This window comes from Serinus canaria, chromosome 1, assembly GCF_022539315.1.
Source record: "Serinus canaria isolate serCan28SL12 chromosome 1, serCan2020, whole genome shotgun sequence".
NCBI lineage: Eukaryota > Metazoa > Chordata > Aves > Passeriformes > Fringillidae > Serinus > Serinus canaria.
In genome coordinates, this window is record NC_066313.1 from 112,383,899 (window position 1) to 112,397,085 (window position 13,187).

A 13,187-nucleotide genomic window follows, 5' to 3' on the forward strand; every position below is an offset into this window, starting at 1 on the left:
TGAACCCAAGATGACCCAAAATAGCCCCAAAATGCCCGGCCGGGCACGGGGTCTCTCCCTGGGATCAGCTCTGCTCCATTCCCACCTTGCAGTTCATTGTCCCAGCCCAGCTTTAGCCCAGGCACTCCCACCCTGCTTGTTTTTCTCTCTCCAGCCCACGGGGTTTGTGCTCCTGGCCTGAGATTGGGATCATTTGTCCTTGGTGCCCAGCTGGAGCAGGAATTGTTTTGTCTCCCTGCTCTGTGCACAGAGCTCTCCATCCCATAATATGAACCCAGACCCACACACTAAAGCAGCACAGAGTGTGGGAAATAGAAAAGCTCCAACCTGAGGCACCAGGGTGAACAAGGGGTACAGAATGCAGCACTGCAGGTTTGTGTGTCAGAACTTGATTCCCTAAGAAAGCTCACACTGTACCTGGGGTCCATAAAATGAAATATTTAAGGACTGGGTCAAAACCATAAATATCCTTGTTGGCAGTGTTTTATTGGTTAATAACTCCTTAAAAGGTCTGGTAACTGAGGGTCTTGGGACCTTCTGAACCGTGCTGTAACAATGTGAGCCAAATTCACCCTTCCTGTCTGTGTAGAAGATAAGAAAAAAACCCACATAATCAAAAATAAATCAGAAATCCCATCTCCAATTCCTTCCAAAACTCCCCACGAGTGAATTATCACACACTAAGCAGGTCCTGTTCCACTCAGGATATTTGCAGGTTCTTGCTCAGACTCCTCAGGTTTTTATTCCAGTGTGGCATGGACAGGGAATGTTCAGCAGCAGTGTCTGGGAGTGAAGATAATTGGAATTTTAGGATCCTCCCAAATATCCTGTTATTTCTCTGATGCACTGTTTGGAGAGTGCAGCACTCAGTGTTATCAGAACAGATCAAATTATTCATTGATGAGTTATCTTTCACTAGGAATTGGGGAATAACTGGATGGAAACTGGAGCCCTTTCCCTGGGAGGAAAAAGGGAATATTCTCCATTTGGCTGGGGCTGTAGCAGGGGGTGCTGATGGCAACAGAATTATATTGGCTTGGAGGGAAAGTGGGAATTTGCTGTGAGCTTGATAAACTGGTGTGTGCCAACAGCAGAGGTTAAGAGGGGTGAAAAAGTTCTGTTTTGGTGCTTTGCCAGGCTAAGCATGAACCAAGTGAGATGGAATGTGTGGGATTTGGAACCCAAAATCCCAGAGACACTTCCTAAGGGCTGGAGTGTACATGGGATCCATCCTTCCTTCCTGGAATCCTGGAATCCTTCCTGTAGTCCTTCCTGAAATCCTTCCTCTCCTTCCCTTCCCTTCCCTTCCCTTCCCTTCCCTTCCCTTCCCTTCCCTTCCCTTCCCTTCCCTTCCCTTCCCTTCCCTTCCCTTCCCTTCCCTTCCCTTTCCCGTCCCTTTACTTCCCTTCCCTTCCCTGTCCCTTCCCTTCCCTTCCCTCCCTTCTCCTTCCCTTCCCTTCCCTTCCCTTCCCTTCCCTTCCCTTCCCTTTCCCTTCCCTTCCCTTCCCTTCCTCCCTTCCTTCCCTTCCCTCCCTTCCCTTCCCTTCCCTTCCCTTCCCTTCCCTTCCCTTCCTTCCATCCGTCCCTCCCCTCCCTCCCCTCCACCTTCCAACCTTCCCCTCCACCTTCCCCTCCCATCCCTTCCCTTCCCAACCTTCCCCTCCCCTCCCTCCCACCCCTCCCCTCCCCTCCCCTCCCCTCCCCGCCCCTCCCCTCCCTCCCCTCCCCTTCCCAAACCTTCCCCCTAACCTTCCCTTCCGTGCCCAACCCCTCCTCCCCTCCCTCCCTTCCTCCCCTCCTCCTTCCCTCCCCGTCCTAACCTTCCTTCCTTCCTCCCAAACCTCTCCTTCCTTCCTTCCGTCCCTTCCGTCCTTTCCTCTCCTTCCTTCCTTCCTTCCTTCCTTCCTTCCTTCTTCCTTCCTTCCTTCCTTCCTTCCTTCCTTCCTCCTTCCTTCCTTCCTCATTCCTTTCCTTCCTTCCCTTCCTTCCTTCCTTCCTTCCCTTCCTTCCCTTCCTTCCTTCCTTCCTTCTATCCTGTCCTTCCTTCCTTCCTTCCTTCCTTCCTTCTCCTTCCTTCCTCTCCTCTTCCTTCCTCTCCTTCCTGCCTTCTCTCCGTCCTCTCCTTCCCTCTCCTTCCTCTCCATTCCTCCCCCTCCTTCCCTTTTTTATCTCACACCTCTCCAGCCAGATGTGCCACTTGCACATCTCCATGGCTCATAAACTGTGGTAATCCAAGATTTCCCAACATTTTGGATGTAAATTTTCCTTTTATTTTATTTATTTCTCCTATTTTATTTCCTTTATATCTTCTCTAACTCACATCAGGAAGGATTTCTACCAAGAGTGCTTTTTTTAAAATTAAAATCCTCATTCTTCCAGTGTTTTAAGCCCACACTTCATCCAGTTCTTTACAAAAATTCCTGCAAATGGTGTTTAAAAGGAAATGTGAAAGTGGGGGTTGCATTCACTGGATCCAGAACCAAGTTCTGTTCCTTACTTGGCTCCATCTGCATTTATCCAATATCCAGCAAAACCTTCTTGGAAATAGGGATTTTTTTTTACAGGGATGGTTACTCTACAAGGAAAGCCTCAGCTAAATTTAGATGACAAAGGATTAGCTCAGAGATGAGTAAATATATAAAAAATAACACCAAGAGTCCAGCTGTGCTCTAATTCCTTTTGCATTTTTCTTGTGCTGTGAGATGATTCCCATGAGTTTTTTTATCCCTGTGTTTATCTGATGGATTCTGGCATGGGGGGACTTTGGTTGGAGATAAAACTGGGGTGGTTTTGTGTCCCACAGTGGTGCAGGCTCCCTGCTGGGGGTGCACAGAGGAGCTGCCAGGCAGTTCTGTGGAGCAGCCTGCTGGGAATGCTCATCCATCCTGGCTGCACGGAGCTGGGGGGCACAGCTGAGCTGCTCTCCACCAAACCAGGGTGCTTTCTTCCTCTGTTTAACAAAATTTTAAAAACAAATTTAAAACAAACACCAAATTTTAAAAAAATCAAGTTAAACACCAAATTTAAACAAAAAAAATCAAGTTTTGGCTGTCTGTGCGAGCTATGACCGCATATTGTGTAAGCTTCATTGAGGTTGGGTATTCTGGAATATTCTTCTTTTTTTCTTTTAAATCACAGACAAATTGCTTTGTTTCCAACCTGCCGTGTACTCCAGTCTTTCTGAAGGTCTTTTTTTTTGCTGTGTGATGCTGAGGTCACCCCGGGAAGGTGCTGTGAGGCTGAAGGGTTTGTGTTTTGTGTGTTTGCAGTTTGATGTGTTCTGGTCGAGCTGAGGGGCCTCGTTCTGCTTTCCAGGTTTGGAAGCACAGTCACCATCTCTGCATCTCCATCCAGGGCCTCGTGCCCACCCCATTCCAAGGGCAGTCTGATCCCTAGGTGGGGTTCTCCCTCTCTGGGGGATTTTTGGGGTGTCTGCATGTCTGGGTGTGAACAGCCAGGTGTCTGCTGAGGAAGGAGGAGCCTCCCTTGACATGGAGAATGCAAACCCCCTCCCCATGAATTGTTATAACTTTGAAATTAAGGGGCTCTCATGCAAAGATGTGGGAGAAGGAATGACAATTCTTTATTAAGGAAAAAATAAAATTAAAATAAAAATGCAGTGAAACAAAGCAACCCTGCCAGAGTGGGAAGAGGAGCTGACACCTGTGGGTCAGGGTGTTGGTAGCACAGCTTCAAGGCTGCAGAGAGAAAGAACTTCCTCCAAGTTTTACACTTTTGTCTCTGTTATACTGAATTTATTTTTAATAATTTCAACCGGGAACCACTACTGATAGTAGAAGGGGCTGTTTTGTGTTTATTTCCTAAGAAATAATGTGGTTTTTTAAAAAAAAAAAATTCTTTTAATCCATTGATTCTAGGGGGGCTCAGGGTGGTGGCACAGTCCCATCCCAGGGGGGCTCAGGGTGGTGGCACAGTCCCATCCCAGCGGGGCTCAGGGTGGTGGCACAGTCCCATCCCAGGGGGGCTCAGGGTGGTGGCACAGTCCCATCCCAGGGGGGCTCAGGGTGGTGGCACAGTCCCATCCCAGGGTGGCTCAGGGTGGTGGCACAGTCCCATCCCAGGGGGGCTCAGCCTCCTGCAGTGCCAGCTGTGGTTCTGCTGGAGCAGGGATCCTGCACAAGGGGGGAGTTTTCCTCTGCAGCTCCAGGGCTGCTGGAGATGGGCCTGCTCTCCCTCTGGGAATGCAGGGCAGCAGAAAGCTGCTCCTCTGGGAATGCAGGGGGCAAAGGCTGCTGGGCTGTTCCCAGGGCAGATTGGATCCAGGTAGGAATGCTTGGCTCCTCCCCTGGGCAGAGCATCTCCCATGGGATGGTGGAATTTGATCAGCCCTGCAGGGACACTCCCTGGCCATGGACAGCAGAGATCTCCTGCAGGGAGGATGGGCTGGGGGAGAGATAAAGAACAAACTGCCCCAGGAACAGCAGAGAGCTGCCCCAGCTCTGACAGAGGGTGGCAGAACACACCCTTACCTTACAATCCAGGACAATCCTGTATCCAGGACACGTCCCTGGACTTTGGGGCTGCCTGGCTCTCCCCCTGTTCAGGTGCTCCTTCCTTGGCTGGTGCTGGCAGGTGTGAGAAGCCAGCTTCACTCTCTAAAGCTTTTCAATATTTGCTAAAAAGAGCTAAAAGGGAGAATAGACAGCGCTGGGTGTGTGGCATTAGCTGAAAGCACTCAGTTAACTATATCAATTTTTTAAATATACTTTTTTATTTCAAAGGTCAAATACATATTTATGAGGATTATACATATTCAGGCATTCTTTTTCAATTTTTTTACGTGTTGTGGGAATTCTTTAGCTCCGTTTGATTCTTGACTCATGCAGAAATTGGGAATTTTTTTTTTTTTTGAGGGTGGTGTGGCATTTGTTTACAACAATCTTTTGCTTTTGTGGTTTTACTAGTTGATAGTTATTGATCACATCTTTTTTTTTAATGTTATTTTCTTACAGATTGCATTAGGTATTTTATAAATATGTCAGAGTTGGTTTTATTGTCAGTCAGTTACAAAACCAAAAGCATTAGTGATTATGTGACAGTTGCAGCTACTTCTGCAAAAGTTGAATGTACAAAACATATTTCAATATTAGCCAAAGCTATAATAGATTTATCTCATTGCCTAGAAACTCAAATATCATCTATCAATGATGTTCTGAAAATGCAGGTTACACAGTGGCCAGAGCTCTGGCCACAAAAGTGGACAAACTCTACAGTATGAAAAGCTGTTAAAAGTGATTTCAAACTGTACAGTATCAAAATTATTGTGATTAATCATTTGTAAAAGTTAATTTATAATAGCTAATCAATCACTCAGTCATTCATTAGAGTAGGGAGATGCAACATTTCCTTCCCAAGCTCTGCTGCTCCTGGCAGACAATTTAAAGGTGGATGTGTGACAGCTCTTGTTCATTTAATATGGCTTGAACAGTGTCCTTTTTTAGGAGTCAGTGTCACATGTCAGGGTCACCATTTCGAAGCAATTTCCATAATAAAAAAATAAAAATTTCCAATGGAATCACCGGTGTGATTCTCTGGGGAAAGCAATTAACTGAGCAGAAAACCTTTTTAGTGTCAGGTCCAGCCAGTGTGCCTTTTTGTGGGTAAGCACACAGAACTAACTGAGGGTGCTGAGTTCTGGCTGAGCAAATCCTGAGAATTCCAGCTGCCCTGCTGTAGGGGAAGGTCAGACATTTCAAATGAAAACTGTTTTTATCCTCTTGAAAGAAGTGTATTGCTGAGGAAAAGCTGATTTCTGTTTGGAGGATGTTCCAGATTCTTCCCCAGTGGAGAATCTGGGCTGCATTTTCCCCTCAGTTGTTTGAGCAGTCCCAGGTGGGATGTGATGACCCTGGAGAGGTTTTTTCCAGCCCTGATGACCCCGAGATTCTGTCTTTGCACCAGCTCCTGAATCTGGGAGGCACCTGATGGGTCAGAGAATTTCAGTGCCCTGATTTTAGGCAGCCTCAGCAGGAGTGAAACTTTGAGCTGAGGTGAGCTCAGTGTTCCTGTTCTCCCATGAGTTTGTCCAGGGAAATTTGAACTTAATTGGGACACAATGAAGCTGAGAGTGGAGGACTCTGTGCCCTGTAGGGACAGGAGAACGAGGGGGAAAGAGCCTGATCTTCCTTTTCCTTTTCTTCCATCATCCTCAGATGGCTGAGATTGTTCAGGCCCTGCAGCTGTAGCTGCTGTTTGTGTCTCCCGTGTCTGTGAGATGGTGCAGGGGTTTGAAAACCAGAGCTCACAGCCTGGAGCTGCACCCAGGGAAATCCAGGCTGGAGAGCAGGGAAAAGGTTTTTCCAGCAAGGTGGAGAAAGTTCTGGACTGGTTGCCCTGGAGGTGGTGGAGTGCCCATCCCTGGGGGTGTTTAACAAAGCCTGGAGGTGGCACTGGGTGCCAGGGCTCAGTTGGGCTGCTGGGGCTGGGCTGGACTCCATGGGCTTGGAGGTCTCTTCCAACCCAGGGATTCTGGGAATTCTGTGAAATTGGAGAAGAAGAGGTGAGGACACCTCAGAGCAGCTTTCCAGGGTCTGAAGGGGCTCCAGGGCAGCTGGAGAGGGACAATCATCAGGAAATGGAGGGACAGCAGCCAGGGAATGGCTCCCAGTGCCAGAGGGCAGGGCTGGCTGGGATCTTGGCAATGAGGAATTGTTCCTGCAGGGTGGCAGGGCTGGATGGAATTCCATCCCTGGATCCCTGGCAGTGCCCAAGGCCAGGTTGGACCCTGGGGCTGGAGCAGCCTGGCACAGTGGGAGGTGTCCCTGCCATGGCAGGGCTGACACTGGGTGGGATTTAAATCCTTTCCAAGCCAAACCATCCTGTGCTTCTGAATCCCAGTAGGAATTTGCCTTGCTTGCATTAGTTCCAGCTAACTCCTCGTTGTGAAGTTGTATTCAGGGAGCTGCCACTCTTAGAACCATGTAATTTCCAGAGGAGCAGAGCTGTCCAGATGATTTCTTTGACTTGGATTGGAGCCATGCTGTTTTCAAATGGTAACAATAATAAAAGTCAGAAGCATTTTCACTCCACGGCTCAGTAAGCTGCATGAAACCTGGTGGCTGGGTGGGTGACAGCACTGGACACTTCATTTACAAATTCAGGCGTTTATTTCATGAATTTGAGGCAGAGCAAATCTGTGTTACGGCTCCATGATGAACCCTCTGATTTAAAATCTGGTGATTTAGTTCCTGTTAGATGAGTGCTGATGGAAATGGTGCCTGGCTGGGAGGAGAGAAGGGGGAAAAACAGCAGAACAGCAAGAGAAGAGCAAGAGAAAAGATTCCTCATCAAAAGTGCCAACATGAGGAAGGGCTTGATCTGCCTGGTCAGCCCTGCCAAGGATGTATTTCTGTCTCATCTTTAAGCACAGTTTCCCTCCAGTGGAACCTGAGAGTGCATTAATTATCCCATTAAATGGCCAATCCCCCTTCCCCATACCTGGGGGGTGATTGTGTGTGTGATGGAGAAACAATCCCTCAATTATCAAAAAAAATCCCAAAATTGGGTTAGGTGCTGGTTTAACTTTGTAAATCCCACTCAGGAATGCAGTTCCAAAGTGCAGAAGGTAAGAGTGGAGCAGCAGAGCCCAAAAGAGGGAAGGTTTGGGCTGCACAGGGCAGTGGTTTGTCCACAGTGGTGTTCATACAACACTTGTGAAAACAAGAGGTTACACAAATATTTGAGTTTTCAGAGATCTGCTGCAGCCTCTCTTAGAACCTAATGTTTTATGATCCAGACTGGTGGGTGATATCTGGTTTCAGAGTATGGAAATGGCAGAAATGTGGATTTGTCACATAAGCAGTCATGGCTCTCTCTTGTTTCTTCCTTGGCAAACCCAGCCTTGCCAGATGATTTCTGGGCTGTGGAAATGGTTCCAAACAAACCCTCTCTGCAGTTACATTATCCTTCAGTGCAAGGAACATGTTTGGCTTCCTCGCTGCTGACATCTGCCAAGGATTTCTTCACCAAGTGCTGAGTGTCATTTGCAGGGAGCTGGTGAATGCTTAATGGTCTTTGTAGAGCTTCATCTTTTATGTCCTCCTAGGCTGAAGCAAATCCTTTCATCATCAGAGTTACCTTTGTGCTGGTTTTTTTTCTGTTTATTTTTTATTTTCTGGGGGAGATCCTTGCATTTCCCACACCCAGTTTCTCTGGGATTTCTGGGATTTGATTTGGAAGTAAATTTTTTTTTTTTAATTTTTTTTTAATTAGCTGGTACTGACTAATATCCAAGGAATATAAGTGGTGCAAGGAAGGGACACGTTTTTCATTTAACTCCCAATAAAATGTAAGGACTTTTCCTCCTCTGGCATCCTCATTTAAGCTGCATAAGTGGAGTGGAATCAGGATTTAAGTGGGAAATGTTAAAAGCTGGTGGAAGTGGTAATGATAGTTTTACTTCTCTCCTCAGTCCTTATGTGGAGGTGCTCCTAGTTCTGTTTTCATGATGAAATATTACTCCTTTCCCTCTCTCCTCTCTTCCTCAGACAAGAAAAATACCCAGATCAGTGCAGTAAGAGCAGTTTGACCAATAAATTCGGTTTTGGTGCCATAAAGGATCTGAATTCTGAGGGGAAGGTTGGAGATTTTGGGTAATTTATGTCACCAGTCTTTTCTCTTCCTGGCCTGAATGGACCTGGAGTCTCTGGAATTGCCACAATGGAGCTTTTAAAAACAAAGAACAACGTTAATTCTACCTGCCTGTTCAGTCTCAGTTAATGATATTCTGCTCAGCTGAGTTTAACTTGGAGATAAAACCCCCATAAATCAGGAAGTTTCATTTACAGATTATCCCTGATAACCTCCAGGCTCCTCAGCCCTACAAATGAAACCACCAACTTCCTTCCCAAGAAATAAAGAAATCCACAGTCCAGCCAGACTCTTCCAGAAGGAGAAATGGCTGGAATAAAATGTCATAAAGTCATTGAAAATATCCTTTTTGGTGAGGGAGGAGATGGAGAGGGTGATAAGTTTTCATTGCAGGCAGTCTTGGGCCAGGCTGGGTGAGGACAGCCTTTATTGGTGGGATGTTTTCTGCAAGCTTTGGGGTTTGCTTTCAGATTCTGCTGCAATTTGGCCAGGGAGGACTCAAATTCCTTGTTCAGGTCTGGTGTGAGCACAGCTTCAAGGTAGCAGGTAAGAGAACTTCTTACAACTTTTAGACTTTCCTCTCTGCTGTACCCAATCTATTTTAATCATTTCACCTGGAATCTCTACTGATGGTAGAAGGTGTTCAGTGTGTTCAGTGTTTATTTCCCCAGATGTGTTTTTTTCTTTAAAATGTGCAGCAAATTGCTTAAAGTAGAATTTTCCCCCCTTTGGTGCAAGCCACAATATTCTGGAGCTTTTAATTGCTGTAGAATCTTTAATTTCTCGTGGTGATTTTAAGTAGTGATAGATTCATAAATTAGTGGTTCTTAATTGCTGGTAAATATTTTTTTCCACAATCAGTTATTTTGATTTTTAATAGATCAGCATTTGCCATCCCATTTATGAACTGCATTGCAGAGGTGAAGGCTGGGATTTTAATGCTGAGATTTTCTCCATGTCAGAGCATTTCTCCTCCTGCTTTTCACAAATGGGTTCTGTGTGTGTTTAAAACCTCTCAGGCTTGTGTTTCAGAGGAGCTTTTTCCCATGAATAACTGATTCCAGTTTCCAGGTGTGGACAGGGATTCTTGGGGCTGGGTAAGGGATTGGAGTGGTTCTTGGGGCTGGGAAGGGATTGGGAGTGGTTCTTGGGGCTGGGAAGGATTGGAGTGGTTCTCTGGGAGTGGGAAGGGATTGGGAGTGGTTCTTGGGAGTTGGAAGGGATTGGGAGTGGTTCTTGGGGGTGAAGGGATTGGGAGTGGTTCTTGGGCTGGGAAGGGATGGGAGTGGTCCTGGGGAGTGAAGGGATTGGGAGTGGTTCTCGGGGAGTGGGAAGGGATTGGGAGCTGGGATGTGAAGGGATTGGGAGTGGTTCTTGGGGTGGGAAGGGATTGGGAGTGGTTCTTGGGGTGGGAAGGGATTGGGAGTGGTTCTTGGGGCTGGAAAGGGATTGTGAGTGGTTCTTGGGGTGGTAAGGGATTGGGAGTGGTTCTTGGGCTGGAAGGGACTGGGAGTGGTTCCTGGGGTGGGAAGGATTGGGAGTGGTTCTGGGGCTGGGAAGGGATTGGGAGTGGTTCTTTGGGGAAGTGGGAAGGGATTGGGAGTGGTTCTTGGGGCTGGGAAGGGATTGGGGTGGTTCTTGGGTGGTGAAGGGATTGGGAGTGGTTCTGTGGGGGTGGGAAGGGATTTGGAGTGGTTTCTTTGGGGTGTGAGGGATTGGGAGTGGTTCTGGGGCTGGGAAGGGATTGGGAGTGGTTCTTCTGGGGCTGGGAAGGGATTGGGAGTGGTTCTTGGGGCTGGTGAAGGGATTGGGAGTGGTTCTTGGGGCTGGGAAAGGATTGGGAGTGGTTTCTTGGGGCTGGGAAGGGATTGGAGTGGTTCTTGGGGCTGGGAAGGATTGGGAGTGGTTCTGTGGGGCTGGGAAGGGATGGGAGTGGTTTCTTGGGGTGGGAAGGGATGGGAGTGGTTCTTGGGGAGTGAAGGGATTGGGAGTGGTTCTGGGTGAGTTGCCTGGGAGTGGGAAGGGTTGGGAGTGGTTACTTGGGGAGTGAAGGGATTGGGAGTGGTTCTTGGGGGTGGGAAGGGATTGGGAGTGGTTCTGGGGAGTGAAGGGATGGGAGTGGTTCTTGGGAGTGGGAAGGGATTGGAGTGGTTCTTGGGGATGAGGGGATTGGAGTGGTTCTGGGAGTGGAAGGGATTGGGAGTGGTTCTTGGGGAGTGAAGGGATGGGAGTGGTTCTGGGAGGTGGGGGCTGGGAAGGGATTGGGAGTGGTTCTGGGGAGTGAAGGGATTGGGAGTGGTTCTTGGGGCTGGGAGGGATTGGAGTGGTCCTGGGGCTGAAGGGATGGGAGTGGTTCTTGGGGTGGGAAGGGATGGGAGTGGTTTGGGGGTGGGAAGGGATTGGGAGTGGTTCTTGGGGATGGGAAGGGATTGGGAGTGGTTCTGGGGTGTGAAGGGATTGGGAGTGGTTCTTGGGGCTGGGAAAGGATTGGGAGTGGTTCTGGGGTGGGAGGGATGGGAGTGGTTCTTGGGGAGTGGAAGGGATTGGGAGTGGATCTTGGGGCTGGGAAGGATTGGAGAGGTTCTTGGGGCTGGGAAGGGATTGGGAGTGGTTCTTGGGGTGGGAAGGGATTGGAGTGGTTCTTGGGAGTGGGAAGGGATTGGGAGTGGTTCTTGGGGTGGGAAGGGATTGGGAGTGGTTCTTGGGGCTGGGAGGGATTGGGAGTGGTTCTTGGGGGTGTGAAGGGATGGGAGTGGTTCTGGGGTGGGAAGGGATTGGGAGTGGTTCTTGGGGTGGGAAGGGATTGGGAGTGGTTCTTGGGGAGTGGGAAGGGATTGGGAGTGGTTCTGGGGTGGGAGGATGGGATGTTCTGGGGCTGGGAAGGGATTGGGAGTGGTTCTTGGGGCTGGGAAGGATGGGAGTGGTTCTGGGGTGGAGGGATTGGAGTGGTTCTGGGAGTGGAAGGGATTGGGAGTGGTTCTGGGGGTGGGAAGGGATTGGAGTGGTTCTGGGGCTGGGAAGGGATGGGAGTGGTTCTGGGGTGTGAAGGGATTGGGAGTGGTTCCTGGGGGTGGGAAGGGATTGGGAGTGGTTCTTGGGGCTGGGAAGGGATTGGGAGTGGTTCTTGGGGCTGGGAAGGGATTGGGAGTGTTCTGGGGCTGGGGATGGGAGGTTCTTGGGAGGGGTTGGGAGTGGTTCTTGGGGCTGGGAAGGATGGGAGTGGTTCTCGGGGTGGAAGGGATTGGGAGTGGTTCTTGGGGGCTGTGAAGGGATTGGGAGTGGTTCTTGGGGCTGGGAAGGGATTGGGAGTGTTCTTGGGGGAAGGATTGGGAGTGGTTCTTGGGGTGTGAAGGGATTGGGAGTGGTTCCTGGGAGTGGAAGGGATTGGGAGTGGTTCTTGGGGTGGGAAGGGATTGGGAGTGGTTCTTGGGGGTGGAAAGGATTGGGAGTGGTTCCTGGGGCTGGGAGAGGATTGGGAGTGGTTCTTGGGGTGGAGGGATTGGAGTGGTTCTGGGGTGGGAAGGATTGGGAGTGGTTCTTGGGGGTGGGAAGGGATTGGGAGTGGTTCTTGGGGGTGGGAAGGGATTGGGAGTGGTTCTTGGGGATGTGAAGGGATTGGGAGTGGTTCCTGGGGCTGGGAAAGGATTGGGAGTGGTTCTTGGGGCTGGGAAGGGATTGGGAGTGGTTCTTGGGGGTGGGAAGGGATTGGGAGTGGTTCTTGGGGTGAGAAGGGATGGGAGTGGTTCTTGGGGCTGGGAGATGGGAGTGGTTCTTGGGGCTGGGAAGGGATTGGGAGTGGTTCTTGGGTGGGAGGGATGGGAGTGGTTCTTGGGTTGTGAAGGATGGGAGTGGTTTTGGGGAGTGAAGGGATTGGGAGTGGTTCTTGGGGCTGGGAAGGGATTGGGAGTGGTTCTTGGGGCTGGGAAGGGATTGGGAGTGGTTCTTGGGGAGTGGAAGGGATTGGGAGTGGTTCTTGGGGCTGGGAAGGGATTGGGAGTGGTTCTGGGAGTGTGAAGGGATTGGGAGTGGTTCTGGGGGTGAAGGGATTGGGAGTGGTTCTGGGGTGGGAAGGATTGGAGTGGTTCCTGGGAGTGGGAAGGATTGGGAGTGGTTCTTGGGGCTGGGAAGGGATTGGGAGTGGTTCTTGGGGCTGGGAAGGGATTGGGAGTGGTTCTGGGGTGGGACGGATTGGGAGTGGTTCTTGGGAGTGGAGGGATTGGGAGTGGTTCTGGGGCTGGGAAGGATTGGGAGTGGTTCTTGGGGCTGGGAAGGGATTGGGATGGTTCTGGGGTGTGAAGGGATTGGGAGTGGTTCTGGGGGTGAAGGGATTGGGAGTGGTTCCTTGGGGTGGGAAGGGATTGGGAGTGGTTCTTGGGGCTGGGACGGGATGGGATTGGGGTTTCGTGGGGTGGGAAGGGAGTGGGAGTGGTTCTTGGGTGTGTGAAGGGATTGGGAGTGGTTCTTGGGGATGGGAAGGGATTGGGAGTGGTTCTTGGGGGCTGGGAAGGATTGGGAGTGGTTCTTGGGGGTGGGAAGGGATTGGGAGTGGTTCTTGGGGATGGGAAGGGGATGTGGAG

General features: G+C 49.7%; 1 protein-coding gene across 1 annotated transcript in view; it reads left to right on the plus strand.

Annotated features, from left to right (window-relative positions):
- HLCS (holocarboxylase synthetase) overlaps positions 1–13,187 on the plus strand; it is a 156,337-nt gene that overhangs the window by 64,899 nt on the left and 78,251 nt on the right. The gene's annotated exons all lie outside the window — the stretch shown is intronic.